The sequence below is a fragment of the Gracilinanus agilis genome, chromosome 3 (genome assembly GCF_016433145.1).
Source record: "Gracilinanus agilis isolate LMUSP501 chromosome 3, AgileGrace, whole genome shotgun sequence".
Taxonomy (NCBI): Eukaryota; Metazoa; Chordata; class Mammalia; order Didelphimorphia; family Didelphidae; genus Gracilinanus; species Gracilinanus agilis.
Window position 1 is genome coordinate 141,848,003 of NC_058132.1, and position 24,109 is coordinate 141,872,111.

Genomic DNA, 24,109 nt, shown 5'->3' on the forward strand with positions numbered 1-24,109 from the left:
TTTAAAAGAAAAGACTGTAGTACTAATTAAAGATTTGGGGCTGGTAATCTTGGAATTGTTTAATTCTTTGAAGAATAAAATTTTAGTACACCATCATATGCTTCATGTATGCCCTTACACCAATGTGTTTCCTCAAAGAGCAGTGTGGCAAAACATCTACCTGACTGTTCCCTTCCACTTGTAGAAATAATTTGGAATTAACCATACTTTCAACAATAAATATGATTTGTGAATCGATGGGGCTGTTTCAAACCACCTAAACCACCTTTACATTCCTGGTCCTTTATTCACCTTCACAGTCATAATATTTGGTGGATATGGGCTGATGATGTAACTATTTTCTATCTGGGGAAATTTAGGCAAAAAGGAAGGAAAGAAGTAGCTGAAAATTGTTAGTTGTGACTTCAGGACTAGAAACTTAGTGTCCTAAAGATATCTCTAGCCAATCTATCAATATCTTGAATCCATTTAGTATGCAGTTTCTGTCTACTTTGTATTTGCCCTAGATATAAAGAGACCCAAGAATGATCTTAATGATAAGCCATTCCATAAGTTTTCCCAGAGGATAGCATTGTATCCTCAATAATACCCATTACAATAGAGCCTTCCAGATAATTGTGCAATATGCATAAACTATATTTCCCTAAATTGTTGGTGAGAATGTCATAGGAAGAAAAAAAATAAAAAATGTAATGAAATCCAGATAGATTATGGCTATTTTGAGCAATTTATTCACATGGTCTGTCCAATCTGATAAAGGTACTCATTTGCTCCATTTGTTCTTCAAAAAGATAGTACTTTTTACTTTAACACTGTTTAATCACAATCCCATGCTTTGTTTTATTATAATATCTAAGTAAGTTAACTAGCCTATAGTTTCAGAAGTGTTCATTACTTTTCTCTCCCAAAGAAAAATTAAGATGGAGATAGACTATCTTCTTTTAAAAAATCTTCTATATATTTCTTGAAATTCTAAAAAACACAATTCTATTCAACAAGTATTTTCAGAGTGCTCTTTGAGTCACCAACAAATATTTATTATGCACTTAATATGTACTGAGCCCTATGTGAGGTGCTAGAATAATAGTAATTATGATAATCAGCATTTATATAGTGCTTTAAGGTTTGCAAAGAACTTTACAAATATTATTCTCATTTGATCTTCCAATAAACCTAGGAGGTATGTATTATCATTATTGTTCTCTCCATTTCACAGATGAGGAAACTAAGGCAGAGAGAAGTTAAATGACTTGTGTAGGGTCCCACAACTAAAAAATGTCTGAGACAGGATTTGAACTTAAGTCTTCCTGATGCCAGGCTCAATGTTCATCCACTTTCCCATCCATCTAGCTGATTCTGAAGTGGTGGAGATACAAGGAAAGACAATAACCAATAATTATTCTCAAGGAAATTATATTCTAATGGTGAGATAAACATGAAAATAGCTAGGCATTTACAAGATACATATAAAATGAATAGAAGCTCATTTCAAAGGGGAAGGCACTGGCAGCTCATGGGGAAAGGGAAGATAGAAAATGCTTCCTGTACAAGATGGGATTTTTGCTAAGTCTTAAAAGAAGTTAGGAACCAATAATTCCCAATAGGTCAAAGGCTATGAACTGGCAGCTTTCAAAGGAAGAAATCCAAACTATCAATAATCATATGAGAAAAAGTGCTTGAAATGACTAGTAATTAGTGAAATGTATTTTAAAGCAATTTTGAGGATCCACCTTGGACTATAAGCCTGGGAAAGAAGACAAATGTTAGGATTGAGGGAGAAAATAGATACACTACATTATTGGAGAACCTGTGAATATTTACTGGATATGGGCTGATGTTATAATTATTTTAGATCTGGGAAAATTGAGGAAAGCAATTTAGAATTATGCCTAAAAAGTTAGAAAATTATATCCATCTTTTGACCTTGCTAACTAAGAAGACCTTCATGAGCTGATGCAGAAAGAAGTGAGGAGAATGAGAACAACTTATATAATAACATAACACAAAAGAAAAACTCTTAGAGATTTTTAGAAATTTTATCAATTCAGTGAGTCCAAAAGAATGAAGATGAAATATGGCACTTACTTGGCAGATAAAAATAATGAACTAAGAATGCAAAAAGAGACACACATTTCAAATGAGGCTAATATGGGGATTTTTGTTGAACCATGCAACTATGTATGAAAGGGCTGTGTGTGTGTGCATGTGTGTGTGTTTAATGTGTTATGTGGTGGTGAGGGAAGTGACAGACTAATAAAAATGCTATTAATTTAAAAAAAGAAAAGAATGTACATGAGAGATTTTGCAAAGGTACATACAAGATTTGGCAATAGATTTGAAATGTGGGGTGAATGGAAAGAATTAAGGGTGACCCCAAGGTTCCAAACCTGGGTTCCTAGAAGGATGGTAATGCCCCCTCAATAGCTGATTGACTATAATAAAGATTTGTTTCAGAAAACTAAAGGGTTTAGGAAGAAGTCCCAATTTGGACATGTCCAGTTTTAGATAGTTCTCTCATTAGAATGTAAACTCTTTGAAGGCAGAGACTACATTTCTATCTTTTTTTTTTTAACTCTTACCTTTTGTCTTGATTCCAAGGCTGAAGTTAGTAATGGCTAGGCAAATGGGTCACACAGTTAGGAAGTACCTGAGGCCATATTTGAACCCAGGATTTCCCATCTCTAGACTTAGCACTTTATCCACTAAACTACCTACCTTCTACCTTTTTCCCCCCACCCTCTTTTTCTTAGCACAGTGCCTAGCACATAGTAAAAAAAGTATCTAAATACTTTTTGACTGAATTACTGAGGTCTTCCTTCATTAAGGCCTTCTAACCCTTGATTCCTCCTTCTTCTCCAACTCCATCATTGCTGCTCTGCTTTCACTTCCCATCCCTCAAAGTCCTAACCCTATGTTTGGTCATTTAAATTATTTTCAAGGTTCTTGCCTGCCCTTGAGTCCCTTTCCCCCCTTGACCTTTTGTTGTTCCCACCATGAGCATCCACAACTCTGGAAAACTCCTACAAGACACTTGTTGTCATTCTCATTCCCTCTCTGTAAAGTCCTACAAGAGGAAGTCTGGAAATTGTCTACTACAAATGTATTCATCAACTCAATTTCCAAGGCTGTGGAGCAATCTCTTTATTAATCTACTAATTCAAACTTTTTTTAAAAGCCATTCAAAACCTCCATCTCATCAATCCCTCAACAAATGACCATGCTTCCTATTTGGCTGAGGAAACAGTTCAGCCAGAGTAGAATTCATAATTCTTTTACTCCATATTTTCAAGTGTGCCATTACATATTTTGTCCTTTTCTTTGGTGTCAGATGAGACAGTGTAATTCCTTGCAGACACTACCACTCAACCTATGCCCTGAAGTCCATCACTTCAGAAATTTTATACAAAATAATAACAATAGCATTTATAAGTGCATTAAGGTTTGTTATAATTTTGTTCTATCCTCACAATAAACCTGGGAAGAAGATGCTATTATTATTCCCACTTTATAAATACTGAGCTAGACAGAGGTTAAGTGACTTGCTCAGGGTCTCGAAGCTGATAAATACCTGAGGCTGAACTCTGACTTCAAATAAAGCACCTTCCATCATTTAACTTCTCCCTCTCTACAGATTTATTTTTTTCCTGTCTAAAAAAACATATTCCTATTTACCCTATGTTAAAGATGTTTTTCCTTGAACCTGCTGCTGTTCAAGTCCTCTCTTCCCCTTCACTTCTAAACCACAAGAAAGAACAGTCTACAATATATGCCTCTATTCCATCATTACCTATTCACTCTCAAATTTGGTTTCTATCCCTGCCATTTTACATAAATTGTTTTCTCCAGTTACCAGTGACCTCCTAACTGACAAATTTAATGGCTTTTTTCTTAGTCCCTATTCTTCTGGATCTTTTTAAAACATTTGGTATTAACCTCTCTGCATTTCCTGAGTATTCTCTGTCCCCTTAGTTTTTGTGACACTGTTCTTTCCTGTTCCTCCCACCTCTCTGACCATTCTTTGTCAGTTTCCTCATTTGGCTTCCTTAAGTGTGGTCATTAGCCAAACCTCTTCCCTTAACCTTCTTCTTTCCTCTATATTTTCTCTTTGGCAATCTCATCTACACCCACACTTTCAATTATCAGCTAAGCAGATGACTCATAGATCTGTTTCTGCAACTCTGACCTCTTGTTCCACATTTCTAACTGCCTACCTGATATGTCTACTGGGATATCACACCCGACACCTCAAATCCAATTTTCAAAACAGAATTTATCATCACTGTGCCTTCATTATCTTCCCCTCTTCCTAACTTCTTTTCTACTGAAAATCACTATTCTACAGGTCATTCAAGTTCAAAACAACAGTGAGTCTTGGCATTATTCTTCATTGTCCCCCTTGCCAATATCTCATCAATTATCAAGTTCCATTCATTCTCCAAAATATCTCTCATTATCATCAGTTTCCTCATTATCCTTTTCTTAGAATTTACAAGTTTGATAATAGGTTTACCTGTCTATAGTGTCTCTTTGCCAACATGTCCTTGTTGCAATGCCTCCTACCTTTAACTATTGAAATTTCTAATAATAATAACAATAATTTATATAGTGCTTTAATTTTTGTGAACATGTTCTACCTCTTAAGATTTCTTTACAATGAGAATACAAGCTATTTCAGTTTGGTCTTCAAGACCCTTTCCATCCTGATTTCAATTTACCTTTGAAATAGCATTATTTCACAGTGGTCCCCTTTTGTATACTCTACACTCCAACCAAAGTTATTCTAATCATTGTTTCCCAAACCCATGCCATGCTCCAATCCCACATTCATGTCTTTATGTAATCTAGCATTCAACCTGGTACAGATTTCCCCATTCTTCCATTCCCACTCTCCAACATCCTTCTCTTGCTTCCAGATCTAGCTCAGATGTTGTTGACTACTTCAAGAAGCCTTCCCTGATCACCATAGCTAGCAATGATTCTTTCTTGCTCCTTAAATCTTTCAGGTTACTTGGTTTGGCCTCTATTACACACATCACTTTCTGAACTATATGATAGTTATTTCTGAATTTGTTTCTTGTCTCTTGAAAGAAGGGGTTGCTTTTTTTTTTCATTTCTTTATTCCCAGCATTTAGCACATAGCAGGTGCTTAACAAACATTCCATCTCATTAGTTGTTCAGTTGTAAACATTTGTGCCAGTGTCTTTTTAGAACTTTGCCCATTTGGTATTGCAGTTATTCCATTTCAGCTCATCATACAGCAGCTGCTTGCACAGATTGCTTTTAGTCATTCAGTGTTATTCTCTTCAAGTCAAAAAAGATTGGAATTTCAATGATAACAGACATGCTACATTCCTGGAAATGTTTAAGACACCTTTTCTAGATCCTTCCTTCCTTATGTGGAGTTGATAATATAGTCGCAAACCTCTGTTAACTGTGGATATCTAAAATATGATATGGAATAACTGCAGCATTTAACATTGCAATAATATACAGGATACTTGTCAGAAATCCCTGCTAAGTCAAGCCTCAGAGGCTACCATTACTTTCATTCCAGAACTCCTGGCAGCCAAGATGAGATTAGTTGAACAGATATCTAATGAAGGAACCCTAAGGACATGCTCCCTAGAACATTTGGTGCTGATAGGCAAACAGAGGCCTTAATTCCCTCTCCAGTTAGGATATCCTGTTCTCCACAGGAACATGAGTTTCTAATCCCTTCTCTTGCTTTGACATTCTGCCCTCTTGTTCATTTCCTGTTCAAGAGCCCCTCATCCCCTTTTCCTACTTGGACATCACCTGTTCACAAGCTGACCATGAGCCACATCCCCTTTTCTCTCTTGGAATCAACACTAAGTATCTGTTCCAAGGCAGAAGAATGGTAAGGGCTAGACAACTAGAGTTAAGTGACTTGACCAGGGTTAGGGTCACATAGATAAGAACTATCTGAAGCCATATTTGAATCCAGGCCACACTATCTCTATCCTTTCAGCCACCTAGCTACCCAGTGCTAACCTTTAAAAGCCCTGGTCACAACCTCCTTAGCCTGCAATCTTCTCTGATGATAGGCCCTACAAGGAGGTTTAATATTTCTTTTTCAATAAACCCCTATTATTTTAAGACAGATTTATCTCTAAAAATTATCTCCCAAGTTAACATTTCTGACATGAAGATATTTGACTGAGATAATACAGCCACTGAGTGTCGGATTCCTGATTTAAATCTAAGGCTGCTACCCTAAATCTAGAACTTTTTCCACTCATTTTGGTGTCTCTAAAATACAAATATTCTATACAATGATAAAATAAATTTTAAAGTTTGGGGTTTTTCCCAACAGGAAAAAAATGAGTTACCCTGATATATCTATCATTAAGCTCTCTATCACCTATACACATTATGGAATGACTTATTGGGTAGGGTACAGACAGAGATCATGGAAATCTCTCCTCAACAGCAATAGCTATACACCTTTTTGATTCCTGTAACACTGTTGAAGACATCATCCAACTTAAGAGTATATAACTTACAGTATTAGGTCATGGACATTGCCAGAGCTCTGGATATTAGAAGTGATTGAATTTGAGAAAGGTTATAACTATAAGGTCCAACTTCACCAAATATGATTGGTTTTTTCTCACAATTTAATCTAATTTAATTTCAGCATATAATCTACTCATTCCATCTCAAGTATTCTTTGATTGTTTTTATTTATTCTGTTTTCAGTTCCAAATTCTCTCCTTTCCTTCACTCCCTCTCTTCCCAACTGAGAAGGTAAGAAATACATTATTCATTACACATATGAAGTTATGTAAAACGTATTTCTGGATCAGCCATGTACTGAGGGAAAAAGAAAAGAAAAATGTGCTTCAATCTGAACTCTAAGCTCACCAGTTCTGTATCTGGAGATGGATTACATTTTTTCTCACAAGTGTTCTAGAATTGTCATGCATCACTATAATGATCAGTTACTAAGCCTAAGCCTTTCATGGCTTATTATTTTTACAATATTGCTATTGCAGTGCAAACTGTTCTCTTGGTTCTGCTCATATTTTTGTATTTGTGTTCAATAATTTCAGTCCTGTCCTAATCTTCATGCCCCCATTTGAGGTTTTTTTGGCAAATATACTGAACTGGTTTGCCATTTTTTTCTCCAGATCATTTGCCAGATGAAGAAACTGAGGCAAACAGAGTTAAGTGATTTGCTCAGGGTCAGTCATACAGCTAGTAAGAAATTTGAAACTAGGAAAATAAGTCTTTATAATGCTAGGCCTGGCATTCTTTCCACTATACCACCTTTACTTTGCATCCGTTCATGTAAGTATCTCAGGTTTTTCTGAAACCATCTCCTTTATCATTTCTTATAGTACAATAGTATTGTCATTACATTCATATACCATAATTTACTTAGCCATTCCTTAATTGATAGGTGGGATCCTCAGCTTCCAATTCTTTGTCACCAAAAAAAAAAACTGCTAGAAATATTTTTGCATATATGCTCCTTTTCCATTTTCTTTTATATACAGACTGAGTAGTGGTATTCCTTGACTAAAGGACATACACAGTTTTATAGCTTTGGGGGCATAGTTCCAAACTGCTCTCCAGAATAATTGGATTAGCTCACAGTTCTACCAATAGTGCATCACTACCATTTTCCCACATCTCCTCCAGCACTTGTCAATTTTCTTTTTTTGTCCTCTTCATCAATTTGTTACATAAAATGGTACCTCCTAGTTGTAATTTGCATTTTTTCTTTTTATAATGTTAATTTCTTCCTCTGAAAAGCTGTTATATCCCCTTGACCTTTTATCATTGGATAATGGCTCTTATTCTTACAAATTTGGTTCAATTCCCTTTATATTTGAGAAATGAGACCTTTATCAGAGAAACTTGTTACAAAGATTTTCCCCCTCAGCTTTCTCTTTCTTCTAATTTGGCTGTTTTAAATGTAAAAAATTTTTAATTTTATGTATCAAAATTATGTTACCTCCCATGAACCTCTCTGTCTCTCATTTAGTCATGAACTCTTCTCCTATCTCTAAGTCTGACAGGTAATTTCTTCTACAATCCACTAATTTGCTTATGATACCACCTTTTAAGTCTTAATCAAATGCCCATTTGATCTTACTTTGGTATATGATGAGATGTTAGTCTATGCCTAATTTCAGCCAGAATAGTTCCAGTTTCCCAGCAGTTTTTGTCATAAGGTTTTCTTTAAGAAAGGATACCAAAGAGGAAACTTATTCTTCAGTCCTAAAGATTGAGTATTAGGTTGGAGTTGGGGAGACATATTCAAAACCTACCTTTGATTCTTAGTCATATGATCATGTTAAAATACTTAACATCTTGATCAGTCTATTCCTTAATCTGTAAAATAGGAATAATACCTATAAGCACCTACTTTAACCAGGTTGTTTTGAGTTAAAATATGATGTATATAACATGCTTTAAAACTTTGAAATAATTGTTGTTGTTATGCCAGTGATTATTATACTTTTGGGAAATACAAAGAGAGTATTCCATGAATTCTGATAAAATCTTCTAACAGTAGAAAGATTTGCAAGCTCATTGGGAAATAAGCCCATTCTATTAGGTTCTAAAGGGTATCAGACAGAAAAATAATTAGCAATGGACAACACGGTTAGGGCTTTGTCCTAAGCAACATGTGGACTAAGGAAAGACATGCTTCCTCTCCTCCTTCACCCCTAAGCAAAGCCATAATGGCAAGTTGTAGATTTGTTCTTGACCCCCACCAATGACTGCTCAAGTCAAGCAGATCCTATGGCCAGATCTCTCTCCTCTGATCTGTCTTTCCATAAGGGGGCATACATCCCCATAATGAATGAGAGAAAATGTAGCTCAGAGGTTGACCATTCCCATGAATGTTTGAGATAGTCAAAAGACAAGTCATAGGAATTGAGTGTCATAAGGACCTGAAAGACCAAGTTATTTGGGGTGTGGGGGAGTAGTGATTGGAATGGAGAAGAAAATAAACTAGGTCTTGTACTTACTGAGAAGGCAGGAAGTCCCAGGGGTCCATAAATGTCAGCAATAAGAATTTACAAAAGATGGAGGGATGGTTGGAAAATGATGGTGGCAGAAATGAAAGATTTGAAAGTGGCAATAAGGTGCCAGGATGTATGCCAACTCTACATGGTTCTGCATGACAAGGGTCTAATAGAATGTTAGTTGGCCTTGGAATGGGGATCAAGAGATAGTGGAGTCGCAGGATCACAGATCACAAGAGCCAGAGGATTGATGATGCAGGGCCACCTAGTCCAATGATCTCATCCTACCAATAAAGGAACTGAGGTCCACTCTGGAGGATGAAGTGTTTTGTTCAAGTTCACACAAGTAGTAAGGGGCTGGGCAAGGATCCAAAGTTAAGTTCCATGACAATAAATTTATCAATTTTTCTCTTTTTCATGCTGCCTTGTTGAGAAATAAGATGGGTTTCGAGTGAGCACCAAGAGATGGAAGGAACGTGAGAGGAAGAGATCTAAAATGAAGAGGAGCCAAGCAAAAAAGAATGATTTCAGATGACATAGTAAAAAAGGGAAGAATGAGGAAAACTGGGCTAATTTTGAAGCCTGGGTAAGAGCATCGAGCAGTCAATATGCGCTACCTTTACCTTTGTTATTGGACACAGGACCTTTTATGTGAAGTCAAGTCACAAGAAAAAGTCAACATGGAAGCAAGTAATGGAATGGGCTCCAGGACATGTTAATGTTTTGCTGAGGGAGCAGTAGAGAAGCATATTTTCCATCAATACAGATTTTTGTGCCAAGGACAAAGTCCCAGTCAAATTGTCCATTGCTAATTCTAATTTTAACTCTACTTCCCTTCAGATACTAAAGGAATAAGCCGATTTGCCCCTAAGCTTGGAATCTTTTTACCATTGGATGATTTTATTGAAATTCATTAGTCCTTTCCTATATTCCAAGAAGTTATAGTGTTCATTGGCATAACAATAATAATTAATAATAAAATGAATTTACTATACATGCTGGAATTCCTAGTTATTTGCCTATTTGCATTAATGAACTAAACTTTTGAAATTAAATTCTCATAATACGAAATTCTTCTCTTACCGCAGAACACAACTCAGTCGCCATCATCTCTGTGAAGCTGTCTCTGAAACTCCCAACTTTTTGTTTTTCAGCAATTCAAATTTTCAGTCATTTACTCATGAGAAAAGTAAATGCTCCTCTTTGTTGGAAATTTCCAATGTGAAATTAAAATAATTATATAAAATAAATTATTTTCTATTTTTGCTTAATGATTTAGCCAAGTACAAAATGTTTATTACTCTGCAATATTTGTGTCTGAAGGTCCTACTTGGTTAAAGTGATGGCAGAGGAGCTTAATGGCAGAATTTTTTCTATTCCACAACTTCCCAGCTGAATATTGTTTATGGCTTTCTGTTTGTACACAGAGTTTAACAGTTTCATTAGTTACTCCAACCACACCCCACAGGCAAAACAAACCCAACTAAATGTTAATCAAGGGAGGGAGTTTAAGCCAAATTCATTAGACTTTCCATTCCTAAGGGTATCAGGAATCAATTTGGTTTGTGAGAGCCTGAACAAAAACAATGGCATCTGAATCAAATGGATATTAACATTTTCCATGCACAAATTACAATGAAAGGAGAACTGCTGAAGATGGTGTTTTAATAATTTTGGTTAAGGAAATTATGCCTCTTTAGAAAATTTATCCAAAGGATAAATTCAAATGCAATAAATTAGATTCTAATTGGAAGGCAATGTGGCACAATGGAAAGAGTGCTGAATCTGGAGTCAGAGGATTGGGGTTCAAATCCTGACCACCAGTTTACCAGTTGTATAACCTCAGCAAATCACTTAATATATCTCAGCTTCTGTTTCTTTTACTGTAAAAAGAGGGGGCTGGATTAAGATTCTGATTCTTAGCTTCAATCTAATCCAAAGTATTCCTATTCCAAACAGTATGACTATTAGAGCACCCATTGCTATATCAACTTGAGTTTCACATTTTGCAGGTCAGAGAAATTAATTGACTAGTTAGTACTGGATCCCATAATACCAGAGCTGGGAAATTATTCCAGGATTTCTGGCTGAGAGTCCAGGGCCCTCTCCACTAGATCATAATGTCTCTCATGATATTGGCATTTAAACGGCCCTTTAAGATTTGCCAGGCACTGTACATGTGTTATCTCATTTGAAACTCCCAACCAGCTTGGTGTTATTATTACCCCCATTTTACAGATGAGGAAAAGAAATATGAAGATTAAATGTCTAAGCCAAGATCAGCAATTTAGTAAACGTGTGAGATTGGATTTGAACTGGTCTTCCTGATTTCAAATCCAGTAATCTATCCACAGTGACAGTCTCAACTTCCTTTTAACTGATATTCTTTATTACCAGAATAATTGTTAATGTTTTAAAGAAAAACCCAATAAAAGTGGCTGGCTAAAGAAAATTCAAAGTTCACAAGGAAAAACTATTTTAAAACTTGGGATGAAGGCAGTAGCTAGGTGACTCAGTGGACTGAGAACCAGGCATAGAGATGGAGAGTCATGGGTTCCAATTAGCCTCAGATACTTCGTCACTGGAAGTGACCTTGGACAAATCACTTAACCCCCATTGCCTAGCCCTTACTGCTCTTCTGCCTTGGAACAGAAAGTCAGAATAATAAAAAAAAACTTTGGGATTGTATTTGGTGTTTCCAACCCATGATGACCTTATTTGTATAGGGACTTCCCAGATTATAGCTACCAGGGACACCAAAAAGTTCATGAGTTTTCCATGGTCACAAAGCTAGGTCAGAAACAGAATTTGAATCCAGTCTTTCCTGTCTCCAAGACTGGCCCTCTATAGGTCAGACCATAACCCATTGCCTGATGTTATCATGAGGAAATGTCTCTATAAAATTCAATAACATAACTTCGTAGGCTCTGTGATTTAGAGCTGAAGGGTCCTTAGAGTCCACCTTATACAATTTCCCCATTTTACAGATAAGAAAACTGAGGTTACAGAGGTCAAGACTTGTTCACAGTCACACAAATCATAATGGCAGGGTTAGACTGTAAATCCAGGTCCCTCTTACTCCAAATCCAGAGCTCTTTCCATTCTTCATTGCTCCAACCCTACGATGCTGATACCACTGGGGGTATTCAGATTCGAGCCTTTTTCTCAAGCTACATTTCCATCTGGCCATTTTCATTACTCATATTCCTCTCATTTAGTCAACAATCCCATAAGCATTTATCAAATACCTACCATGCTAAGTAGTAGAGAATCAAAGAAAGGTAAAAAAAAAAAACAGTTTATTCTCTAGAATCTCAGTCTACTAAAAGGTATAGCATGCCAATGACCAGATATATACAGGATATATGGAGGATAAACTGGAGACAAGAAGAGTATTTTACTTCTATACCAATTTTTAGGTGTAAAATGAACAAATGAAATCTGTATTTTATTTATGTAAGGAATAAACAGGAGGTTTAAAAATCTGTTTTGAACTTTAAAAGAATAGGAAGATGTCATTGCAACCTATAAAAGCAATAAAGAACTCACTCTTTAAAGGTAATCCTCTCTATGAGCATACTTTAGTGTGAAGAGTAATTCTCTCACACAGAAAGCATTTTAATGCATCACTTTATCATCAAATAATATGAATGCCCACAGTATCAAGCAAATGTGAGAACTTTTTTCCCTTCTGCTTATTCTTTAAGTTCACTTTATTTTTATTTTTGTTTTTTAATGTTTTTCCATGGTTACATAATTCTTGTTGTGTCCCTCCCCTCTTCTCTCCCCCATCCCGAAGTTAACAAGCAATTTCATTGGGTTCTACAAATATTAAAATGTGAGAACTTTTAAGACACTGTATAATTTGATCAGGACTTATGAAGACCTTTGACATGATTAACATCCACTTCTCACAATCAGACCATTATAACAAATATTATGATTCATGCCTTCTAGCAGCAGAGAACATATCAAAATATGGATTTTATAGACAACATAGAGCTTGAGTATTTCATCAAAATGATACTGGGATGATAGCATTAAACATGGCAGTCATTAGACATTCTACAACTGTGTGGTTTTGGTTTTTTTTTAGTCCTCATACTGTGATGTGATTATCTAGGAAAAGGTCCTTGCTAGCTTACAAACTCCAATGAGACAAAAAATGTCATCTTAATTAATATTAAAAATTATCAAGCACCAGAATGTGCTAAGTATAGAACAGAATAATCAATGAGCCCAAAAGGCCAAATCAAAAAGACAGCTTGTACCCGAGACCATATTTCTGCTTTTGTTTATTCCTCTATACATACTATTTATTCTGCAATATATCTTTTTCTTTTGTACACTTCCAATGTTAGTTATCTCAGAAAATATCAAGTTGGACAGCAATACCTGGGTCATAATCAGCACTGGTCATTTAGAATTAGGATTTCTGGGAACACAAAAAATGTCAGTATCAAAGCAGAAGCTGAGTTGCTAGTAAAAATTGAAATTATGCAAATACCCAAATCAGGGTTTTAAGACAGGAGCTAAGATGATCACAGAGTCATAAAGTAATAGCTAAATGGAAACAGAAATTTAATCTAGTCTAAACCTCTCATTTTACATAAGGGGAAACCAAAACCCAGAAATGCAAGTAATTTGCCCAAAAGCACACAGGTAGTAAGTGGCAATGGGCAAAGATTTAGAAAATCCAAGTTTGATTTTTGAAATTTCTTCCAACTCCAAGATTTTATAATTCAATTGGAAATACTCTTCTATCAGATACTTCAATATAAATATGATATCAACGGCAGGGGTGCAATCCCCAATTTTTAAAACTGTTCATTTTTTAATAAAGTGTACATGAAAACTGTTCTATATGCCAATATTGCATTTTTACTCTTTAGAACAGTCTCCTTGATCCAGGTCCTGCAAACACAACACTAATAACCGTAGTGCACAAAACATTCACACCCAGGGGATTTCAGTTTACTTTGTCTTCTCTAGGGCAAATAGTTACCAGATTAAAGTATTAACAAAAGAAGGTGCTGACATATTATTCCTGTTCTTATTGTGATGGTTGCTCATCCCAAACAGAGTACCTTCTAGATGGCTCCATGTAAATGAAAATGGCAATGGAAAAAATGAGGCTCTGCATTTTTCATACTATTTTAAAATCTGTCCAAAGGTCCTTATGTAAATTTTTTTGAATAAAATTCAGTTTTTTAAATTATCTTTCCATCTCTCTCTGCCTCATCACTCCTACATTTATTCTTCCTCTTCACCAGTATTCCCAATTCCTGTATCCCTGAGTACTTTCCCAGGACATCATCTCTGCTCCTACTTCATTCCCTTCATTTACCAATCTCACTACACTATCCTTTACTCTCAAATCTGTTGTCTCAGTTTCTCATTGCTACTCACGACTTGCCAAACTCTAAACCTAGGTTACTGCCATTATGTGCTTCCTCCACTCTCTCATGTATAACTAAATAAAGCTGGAAAAAAAAAATCACACAACTGAGCACTAAATTTATGTCATGGAATCTCAACTGTACCCTCAAAATAGCAAGTCAGTCTTTTCACATCTCCTTAATTGAATCTATTTCATTTACCAGATTCTGTTTCAAACTTCTCTTATTAAACCTCTCTAACTTATTCCATCCCCCAATCCTCTTAGATAAAGCTGTTACCTCATATTTTACTGAGAAATTACAGGCTATTTGCCATGAGCTCTCTCTTCAGTACCTTCATATCAAGAAATAATATTTTTAACATGCTTAGTAAAGTACTTAAAGTAGGTCCTAAATAAAAGTTTATTCCCTTTCCCTTCTCTTCTCTTCCCTTCCCTCTCAAAATACCTCATCAAAAGTCCTCTATTCATTCCAACTTATCCTACTCTCTAAAAAAGAAGTGTCCTCTCTCCTCAAGGTTAAGAATTTATTCTCTTAAAAAAAAAAGAAAAAAAAAACTCACCTTCCATCTTAGAATCAATACTGACTGACTACTAGTTCCAAAGCAGAAGAGTGGTAAAGGCAGGCAATGGGAGTTAAATGACTTACCCAGGGTCACACAGCTAGCAAGTGTTTGAGGCTATACTCTTTTAGTATATTCTAAATCCCCAGTCTTCTTTAGTTGATTGCCCCTGAAAATCATCTCTTTCCCTCTAATCTTTAATCTCTTCCTATCTAGTGGTCCCTTTCCTTGTTGCATACACAAATTGCATCCATAGACTCTCCCTAGAAGCTGACATGTCCTCAAGCTATCTTACTCTCTATCACATTCCATTCACAGCCAAACTCTAAAAAGTTCTCTGCTCTTGTGGCTTCCATTTCCTCTATATTCACTCACTTCTTAACACTTTGCAATCTGATGTCTGACTCCAGCACTTAATTGAAATCACTCTCTCCAATGCTATTTGCTGCTAAATTTGATGACCTTTTTTTGGTCCTTGTCTTTCTTGATTTCTTTATTGTGTGTTAAACTATTGAGCTCCCTTTCCTCCTAGATACTCCCTCTCCTCTCCTGTTTTCATGACAATGCTTCTTTTCGGGTTTTCTTCCTCTCTGGCAGCCCCTTTGCTGATTCATCATCCATCTCACATCCCATACCCATTAGTGTACTCTAAGGGTCTCTCCACTCCATTCTCTTCTCTCACCTTAGCTGTTTGCCTGGATTCAATGATCATCTCTATAGCGAAGATTCACAGGACTATATATCCAGCCCTAGTCTTATCCCTCAGTTCATTACCACACCAATTACATATTTGACATTTCAAACTGGATGTCCCCTAGCCATCTCAAATTCAACATATCCAAAACAAGATTCTTTATCTTTTCCCAAAAGTGCATCCCTCTTCTGAATTTCCCTCCTACCATCTTCCTCCTAGGTTCATAATCTCAGCCTTATCAATAATCCTCAGCTCTCTCTTGCCCTACATATCTATTCATTTGGAAAATCTTTTTTTCTACTTTGGAAATAGCTGTGGCATATGATCCTTTCTCTCCATGAATTCTAGTTCAGGCAAGTTCCTTGCCTAAAATATTACAGTCACTTTATCTGACTCTCTCTAGTTTTTCCTTACTTCATTTCATTCTCCACTCAGCTGCTAAAGTGATTTCTAGGAAGGACATACAATGGTCAATAAACATTTATTAAAGGCTTATGGTATGCCAGGAACTATGCTGAGTGACAGGGACACAAAAAGAGGCAAAAGACAGTCCCTGCCCTCAAAGATCTCAAAATATAATCATGGAGACAATAAGCAAACAAATATGCAAAAATAAACTTTATATAAAAAAAGGAAATAATTAATAGAGGAAAGGCACTAGAATTAAGAGGAACTATGAAAGGCTTCTTGTAGAAAATGGGATTTTAATTGGAACATAAAGAAAGCCAGGAAATCCAGCAGACAAGAATGAGAATGGAAAGTATTCCAGAAATGAGAGACAGCCATGTCCTGAATGCTAATGCAGGTTTAACCACGTCACTCCTCTAATTAGTTAACTACTGTATTTGTCCTCAAGGATCAAATGTAAGCTTTTTTCTTGATGTACAAAGCTCTTTAAAACCTGGCTTCAACTTGTTTCAACCTGGCATAATATATATTATCCCTCTCCTTATACTCTATGGTCCAGTCAAATCGCCTGCCTTGCTGCTCCTCATCCAGCACAGTTCATGTACCATCTTGGTGTTTTACCACTGGTTGTGCTCCCATGAATAGAAAGTATTCCTTCTCTCTTTACCCATTCTTTTAGAATCCTTTATTTCTTTCAGCACTCAAACTCAGCCCAGGTACCACCTTCAAAACCAAGTCTTTCTAACTGTCCCACTATCCAGCTTTTAGTTTTATTCCAACAAAATTACTTTGTATTTATTTCACATATATTCTTTAGATAGATACAAATATACATACATACATACACACACAGAATGTGTGTATATGTTGCCATTTAACAGAGAGAGAAATGGAAATCCCTCAAGGGATGGGACTATTAGTTTTTATTTTTGAGTTTGATGTATTCCCCAATATTTGGCAGAAGGACAGCATTCAGTATGTGATGATTAACTGATGGAGTTTATGTAGTATTTCTCAATCTGTGCATGCAAAGATCACTGAATAAGGAGTCAGAAACCATACTGTCCAAGACTTGTACCATTTCCATTTCACCTCCCCAGACCCTCCTTTTTTTGGAGATGAAGGCTTATATAGCATAGGACCCTACATCTCTGGTTTGAAAAACCCTCAGAGGTCACCTAGTGCAAATCTCTCAAGAAAAGCAGGATCCAGCAGAGCAGGCGATCACTGAACAGTGTTCCCTACTTAAAAATAGCTCTGCCACTGTCTTTAACAATATATGAAATTCCCCCATTACTGATTCATTCCCTCTTATACTGAAGACTCTGAACTCTTTAAGAATGTCCTAAAAATGAAAATACCCCTACACCTATTATGCCTGATCAGTCACCATGCTAGAATATACTGAGAGAAGCAGTGAGGCACATGAGAGGCCAGGGAGCTATAAGACTATTTCAATTATGTAAAAATTTAAATCTTGCATTAATAAAATCAATGCAAAAAGTAAAAAAATGTGGATTAAGGAAAAATCTTTTCATAATACATCTTTAATGAAAATCTGAAATATAAAACCTACGGTGAACTATCATAAATCTAAAGAGCTTTCATCAGAGACTCAAGTAATATAAAGATACGAAGTTTTCAGAAAAAGATAAAATATCTACTACTATCTAAAAATTGTTCAAAATCACTAATAATGAGAAAAAACAATTAAGATGTTCCTAAAGTTTTATCTCACATCTATCAAATTAGCTAAGGTAATAAAAGACAGGAAAATTCAGTGTTGGAAAGGGTCTGGGAGTACAAGCTAATCTGATAGAAACATGAATTGGCTCAGCCATGACAGAAATTAATTTTGAATTCTGCAAGAAAAGTTACTGTTGTTCATTTCTCCTAATCCAGTGATTTTAATGACAGAAATAATGGCTCCATGTGCAGCAGAATATACATAGTAGCACTATTTGCAGTAGTTAAAAGCCAGAAACAAGCCATTTGCCCAACCACAGGGGAACGGCCTGCACAAACTGTGTTTGGAATGCAATATTATTGTACCACAATGAATGACAAACTCAAGAATTCAAAGATACTGTGGAAATTGTAAGAAATGATGCATCCTGGAAAACATAGAATCAAAAACACATACGATGGCTACAAATATAAATGGAAAAAACACAAAAATTCAGATAAAATACAATGGTAGATATTGGTTACATAGCAGTAAAGTTAATATATATTTTTATGTTAACTATAAACTATTCATAGTTGATCATATTTACTATTAAGTTATTAGACTTAACTATTTTTATAGGAAGTTCCTATTTGGTGAGGAAAGGATAAAGCGTCACTGAAGACTGAATAATGAGTCAAAACAAAATGTATACATTTTTAGAAATTAACAAAATTCAAAATTGGGTCTGCCTAGACTATTTTTTAGATAGTCTTCTGTTTTAAAGTTCTATGAATCTCAGTTTTGATAAATCTAGTTTCAGTTAAACAGAAGGAATAACATTCTAACAATTAGAGCTGTCCAAAAATGGAATAGTCTAACCCAAAAGGAGCTCATTAAGGGTTCCTTGTCAAAGAAATTGTTCAAGCAGAGCTGTATCACTTGTCTAAGATATTGGATTTATGCTTTAGGTTAGAACTGGATTAAATAGATTCTATTTTTTTTAGATTCTAGGATTCTAATAAATATGCAACCAAAGATTAGCATATAGGTAGTTGAAAATAAGGCTTTTTAAGAAAAGGGCCTTGGAAGGGATGATGGGATGCCAAAAAAGAAGATTCAGAATTTCATTTACTAGGAATAGGCCTAATGATAAAGCCCAAGTCAATTTCAATATAATTTTAAAAGTTTCTTATCAAAGTGTAGGATGGAAAATAAAACAAGAAAAGGTAAGAGGGGGAGCAAGAATGGATGACTTGAAAGTTAAAATGAGAAGGTAACTTAACTTACACTAAATATTAGATGCCTCCATACTCACTGGCAATTCAGCAATACAAGATTAAATCAGAAAATACTTAACTGAAAAAATGTTAAAATATTGATTATTTTTCTTTTTCATTTTAATTGGATCAAAGCAGGGGAGGGAACAAACCTGAGTTACAACAATACTGAAATCACATTATGAGATGAACATATAAAGTCCATAAGCTGTTTACCACAAGTTTATTACTACTTATAATTGACACTAAACATTTGTTATATTGATGTCTTTGTATATCATGAATTTTCTTTAAAAACTTACTTATAATGCAATAAAGTCAAAGATATATACATACCAATTTTTCAAACACACCTTTAAATTCCTATAAAGCTGGATTATTTCTCAGCATAAAGAGCAGCAATAAATACTTCAGAATCTAAAACTGTCAGCTTGTTGTAATAGATGAATTCTGCAGAGATATGCCTTGCTGACTAATATTGATTCCACTTAACAAGCACTTATTGGATTGTAAGATGCTCAAAGTATCTGTCTGGGTCACAGAATAACTGTAAAGCCCCCATGTTCTGACTTGCTATAAAAATACGCTATGTAAATTCTCAGACATTTTTAGCCAAATCTTCAGGATATAAGACTTGTGATTCTCATTATCAAATTGACATTTGATTAAAAGTCTAAAGTAAAAGTAAATCTTATGCCTCTATAATAACTTTATATTTTTCCTTCCATTCAATTTCATTTTGTTCTTTATTCCAAATTCTCTCCGTCCCCATATTATGAAGGCAAGAGAAACAAAACCAGATAACTTTAAATAAATAATTTAAGTTCCAAAATCAAAGAATTTTAGAACTAAAAAATTTAAAAAGATTTTCTTTGTAATCATCATTTTACAAATAAGGTAAGGAAGGCCCCAAATGGTCATTTGCTCAAAAACACATCCAGGAGGAGGCAGAGTCAGAGCTCTCAGGCTATATACACTACATAAATATAATATATGCGTTACTTAAAGAACCCTAATAAATGACTATTTATTTTGAAGGGCAGCTAGGTGGCATAGTGGGGCTTGAGTGCCAAGCCTGGAGTCATGAAGACTCATTTTCCTGCATTAAAATCTAGCCTCCGACCTTTATTAGCAGTGTGACCCTGGGCAAGTCCCTTAACTGCTAGCCTCAGTTTCCTTATTTGTAAAATTATTTGAAGAAGGATATGGTAATCACTATAGTATTTGTCAAGAGAACCTAAAACAGATCATGAAGAGTCAGACATAACTAAAACAATGAAATAACAACATTTATTTTCAATCATTTTAAACTAAATCTAGGATTCCATAGGGAACTCCCCAATGAAGAAATATCCTTTACCAATTTTAGTTCTGTACATGCCTTGCAACTTACACAAGGTCAGATATAAGACCTATGTCTTGGTCTTCCTGACTCCAAGGCCAACTTAAAAAAAGAAATTTAAACAAAAAAAAAATTTTACCTTTTATCTTAGAATCAATACTGGCCCAAGTTAGAAGAGCAGTTAGGGTTAGGCAATGAGGGTTAAGTGACTTGCCCAGGATCCCCTGCTAAGATGTGCCTGATTCCAGATTTAAACTCAGGTCCTCTCATCTCTAGACCTGGCTCTCTATCCACTGAGCCACCTAGCTTCCCCCTCAAAGGCCAATTTTAATCACTATGCCACACTTTCTCTCAAAAAGTATATATAGTATATAAAAATACAACTCCAATATGCTACGATTGTAATTTTGCCCTACCTATAAGCTATTTTGCTTGATCTAATTAATAAACAATAATTGAACAATTAATTAATTATCTGTTTGGTGCTTTAGAATTTAGAACAATTTGGGAGGAAGGGAATTTAGAAAGTTCAAGTTCCTTTTAAAAACTGTCTGAAAATGTTTGAACTTAAATTTTTCCTCTTCATTCAAATTTCCCCACAGCAAATGAGTGCAATAAAAATCATTTGACAATCAATTTTTTTTCCCAAAAAAAAACTGCTACTGAAGTCAACGAAAATTATGTCAGGCATTGTGTTAACTATACACTGAAGATATTGCTACAAAAATAAAATGGGACTTATTTACCTTTGAGGGGATCACATTTGAATGAAAGCATGTATGTACAGAATACAAGGTGATTTAGGAAAGGGAGTCATCAGCAAATGGAATTCACTCCCTCCTCACTTCTGACTCATAGGAACTCTAGTGTCCTTAAAGACTCAGCTCAAAAATGCCATTGTTTCTAAGAACATTCCAGGATAGCCAAGGCAAAGGCAAAGAAATGGGTAACAGATACCTCTGTGTAATGAACAATATGGCTGTATCTCAAAAAGTGAAAAATGGAATATAGGCTGGAAAGGTAATAAGAGATAAGATTTCAAAGAGAATTAAATGTGAAATGGAAAAGGTTATATTTGATTCTAAAGATAAAAGGAAGAGTGTAGAGTTTGATTATCTGGCAGGGGGGTGGAGAGGGTGGGAAGAGGTGACTAGATCAGACTTGGATTTAAGGAAAAGCACTTTGGTATCTGTATGGAAGATGGATTGGAGTAGGGAGAGGTTTTTGGCAGGCAGATCAACAAGGAGACTATCTTAGGAGAAAGATGAAGAAGGACTGAACTGGTGGTTATGTGAGTGAAGACAATAGTACCACGGTGTCAAAAGCAGCAGTGAGGTCAAAGAGGATAAGAAGTGAGAAAAAGCCATTAGATTTAGTGGTCAGATCTTTGGTAACTTGAGAGAGAGCAGTTTTAATTGAGTGATGAAGTCAGAAACTAGACTGCAAGAAATAAAGAGAAAAAGTGTAAAGTCATCATGAATGGCTTTTAAAAGTTTGGACATGTAGGGGAGGAAAGATGGAGAACAATAATTATCAGTTAAGGGGATAAAGTTGATTTTTTTCAGTAACATATGAAGTGAGGACCTCAAGGAGGAGAGGTTCAATAGAAGTAATGTTGTTCAAGACTTAAAAAGAGAACAAAAAAGATGAGAAGTATTATGAATAGAAAGATAGAGAACATCTAACAATCAGAAGACATTATTAGGACTTTAGTTATAAATGTTTCAAAAGCAGAAATATTGTCCTGAATCTGTTTCTCTTGTGAAATTCATCTTTGATTTTCTGTTTCTTTTCCTGTTCCACTCAAAGTAACTTTTAAGGTTAAAAAGAAGTTGAGGGTAAAAGAAAGCCATAAGGCATGCCTTTTCCTTCATAAAGGTAGAGGTAATTTGAGGACTAAATGGATGTGACCCACAGACACATTTGCCTTGGTTTGTTCTGGTTTTTTTCTTTTTAAAACACATAAACTTAGCACAGGGCTCAGTACTTAATACTGGCCCTGGCATATGGAAGATGCTTAATAAATGGTGGATAAAAGCCAGGTTCTTCTACTTCTTCCTTGCATACTGAATAGTTGCTGCAACTCTGTCATCCAAAATCCTGCTTTTAGTTATCCAAGCTCTTTGGCACATGGCAAATTAATGAGGATATAATCAGCTATTCCATCCTAATGATGAGTCTTCTACAAAACTGTGGGCTGGAAAATCATCTACAACACTGAAAAAAAATTTTGGAAGTTTTCATCAACTGCACTTAATGTAGTTTTAATTAAAAGTTCTTCCTCACATTCGATTCATTACAACTTAGAATCATGGACTTTTAGAGCTATTATATATACTTAGTATAGGAGATTGGACTAAATGAGAATGATTTGGTAGGAAAGAAAAAAAGAGAGAAAAAAACAGAAATAGTAGTAGTCGGAATAGCAGTAATAAAATGTTGACATTAAAATAATCAGAAAACAGATGGCACAATCTATATTAATATATATTAAAACAGTCATTTCCTAGTTCATATAACCGTACCCACTTTTTTTTCACATAACTGGATGTCAAAAACCACTAGTTAACAATATCCATGCTGTATTATATTTTTATTTATTTTGTTAAAAACTTAACAGGTTGTTTTTTAATCCAGTTCTGGATGACTAAAGTTTGATTTTTTTTCCAGAGGAAAAAAATGACAAGACTTTCAACTGATTCGATGTGTAAGGTGAAGGAGAGTATGGAGTCAAGAATGGCATGTTGGTTGGGAACCTGCATAGAAGATAATAAGTTTGTTTTTATTATATACCATTATTTTATATTTGCCCAGGACTCAAAGGTTTCCAAATGGCATTTACATAAATTATCACATTTTATTTTTACAACAACCTTAAAATAGGCAAGAAAGATATTACTATATCTTTTTAATACCTGAGAAAAATGAAATTAAGAAGTTAAGTGATTTGTCCAAGGTCAATGTCAGTGCTAAAACTCAGCTCTTCTGCCTCTCAATTCAATGTTCTATAACCTTCTACAGCTCTCTATCAAGCAATGCTTCCAGATCTTAGGTTTAATGTGGATAGTTTAAATCCAAATGTAATCCGAATCTTCATTTCAGTTACTCATCTTCAGTTAATAATTTCAAAGCTTTCAATCAAAATAACAGTAGATTTGACTGGTTAGTTTTTCACATGTTGGGGGAGTTTTGTTTTTTTTCCCTATCCAGATTTAAAATAGAGATATGGATGGAAAGTTAAAAAATGCTCAAAAATCTAGGCTAATCAAAATTAAAGGGGGTGAAAACACTCCTTGATAGGATGATAAAAAAAGAAGTCACAAACTCAGGACTTAAAATCTGATAATTATCTCCTGAATATGAAGTGCTAATAATATTTAATCCTCAAAAAAGGATTTGGCCAAAATGAGAATGTTAAGATAAATACTTATTACTTAAATTCTTATTTGATAATTAAGATCTATGTTCTAAGGTATCAACTCTTCTGTCAGTGAGGACCTTTAAAGAAATAAAATGATTTATGGAACAAAATTTTTAAAAGACAAAGAATCTTACCGAACAAGCAAGTTATATGTGGGCTGTAGAAATATTCTTCAGCTAACATCAACACCGCCTTGTCTCAGGTCTTAGCAGTGACAGCAATTACTGTAAAAACTACCAAAAAAAAAAAGACAAAATTAAACATTGGTAAGGAAAAATCCAATTAAAACATTTTAAGAAATCAAGTTTTAGATTATACACTTGAACAACTCAGCA

The 24,109-nt window shown here is 35.1% G+C and overlaps 1 protein-coding gene across 1 annotated transcript in view; it reads right to left on the reverse strand.

Moving 5' to 3' along the window:
* The window catches only part of WASF3 (WASP family member 3), a 189,337-nt gene that overhangs the window by 65,991 nt on the left and 99,237 nt on the right, over positions 1-24,109 (reverse strand). The window contains exon 2 of the mRNA XM_044668288.1: positions 23,909-24,007. The gene's annotated coding sequence lies outside the window, so the exon portion shown is untranslated. The remainder of the gene's footprint in view (positions 1-23,908; positions 24,008-24,109) is intronic.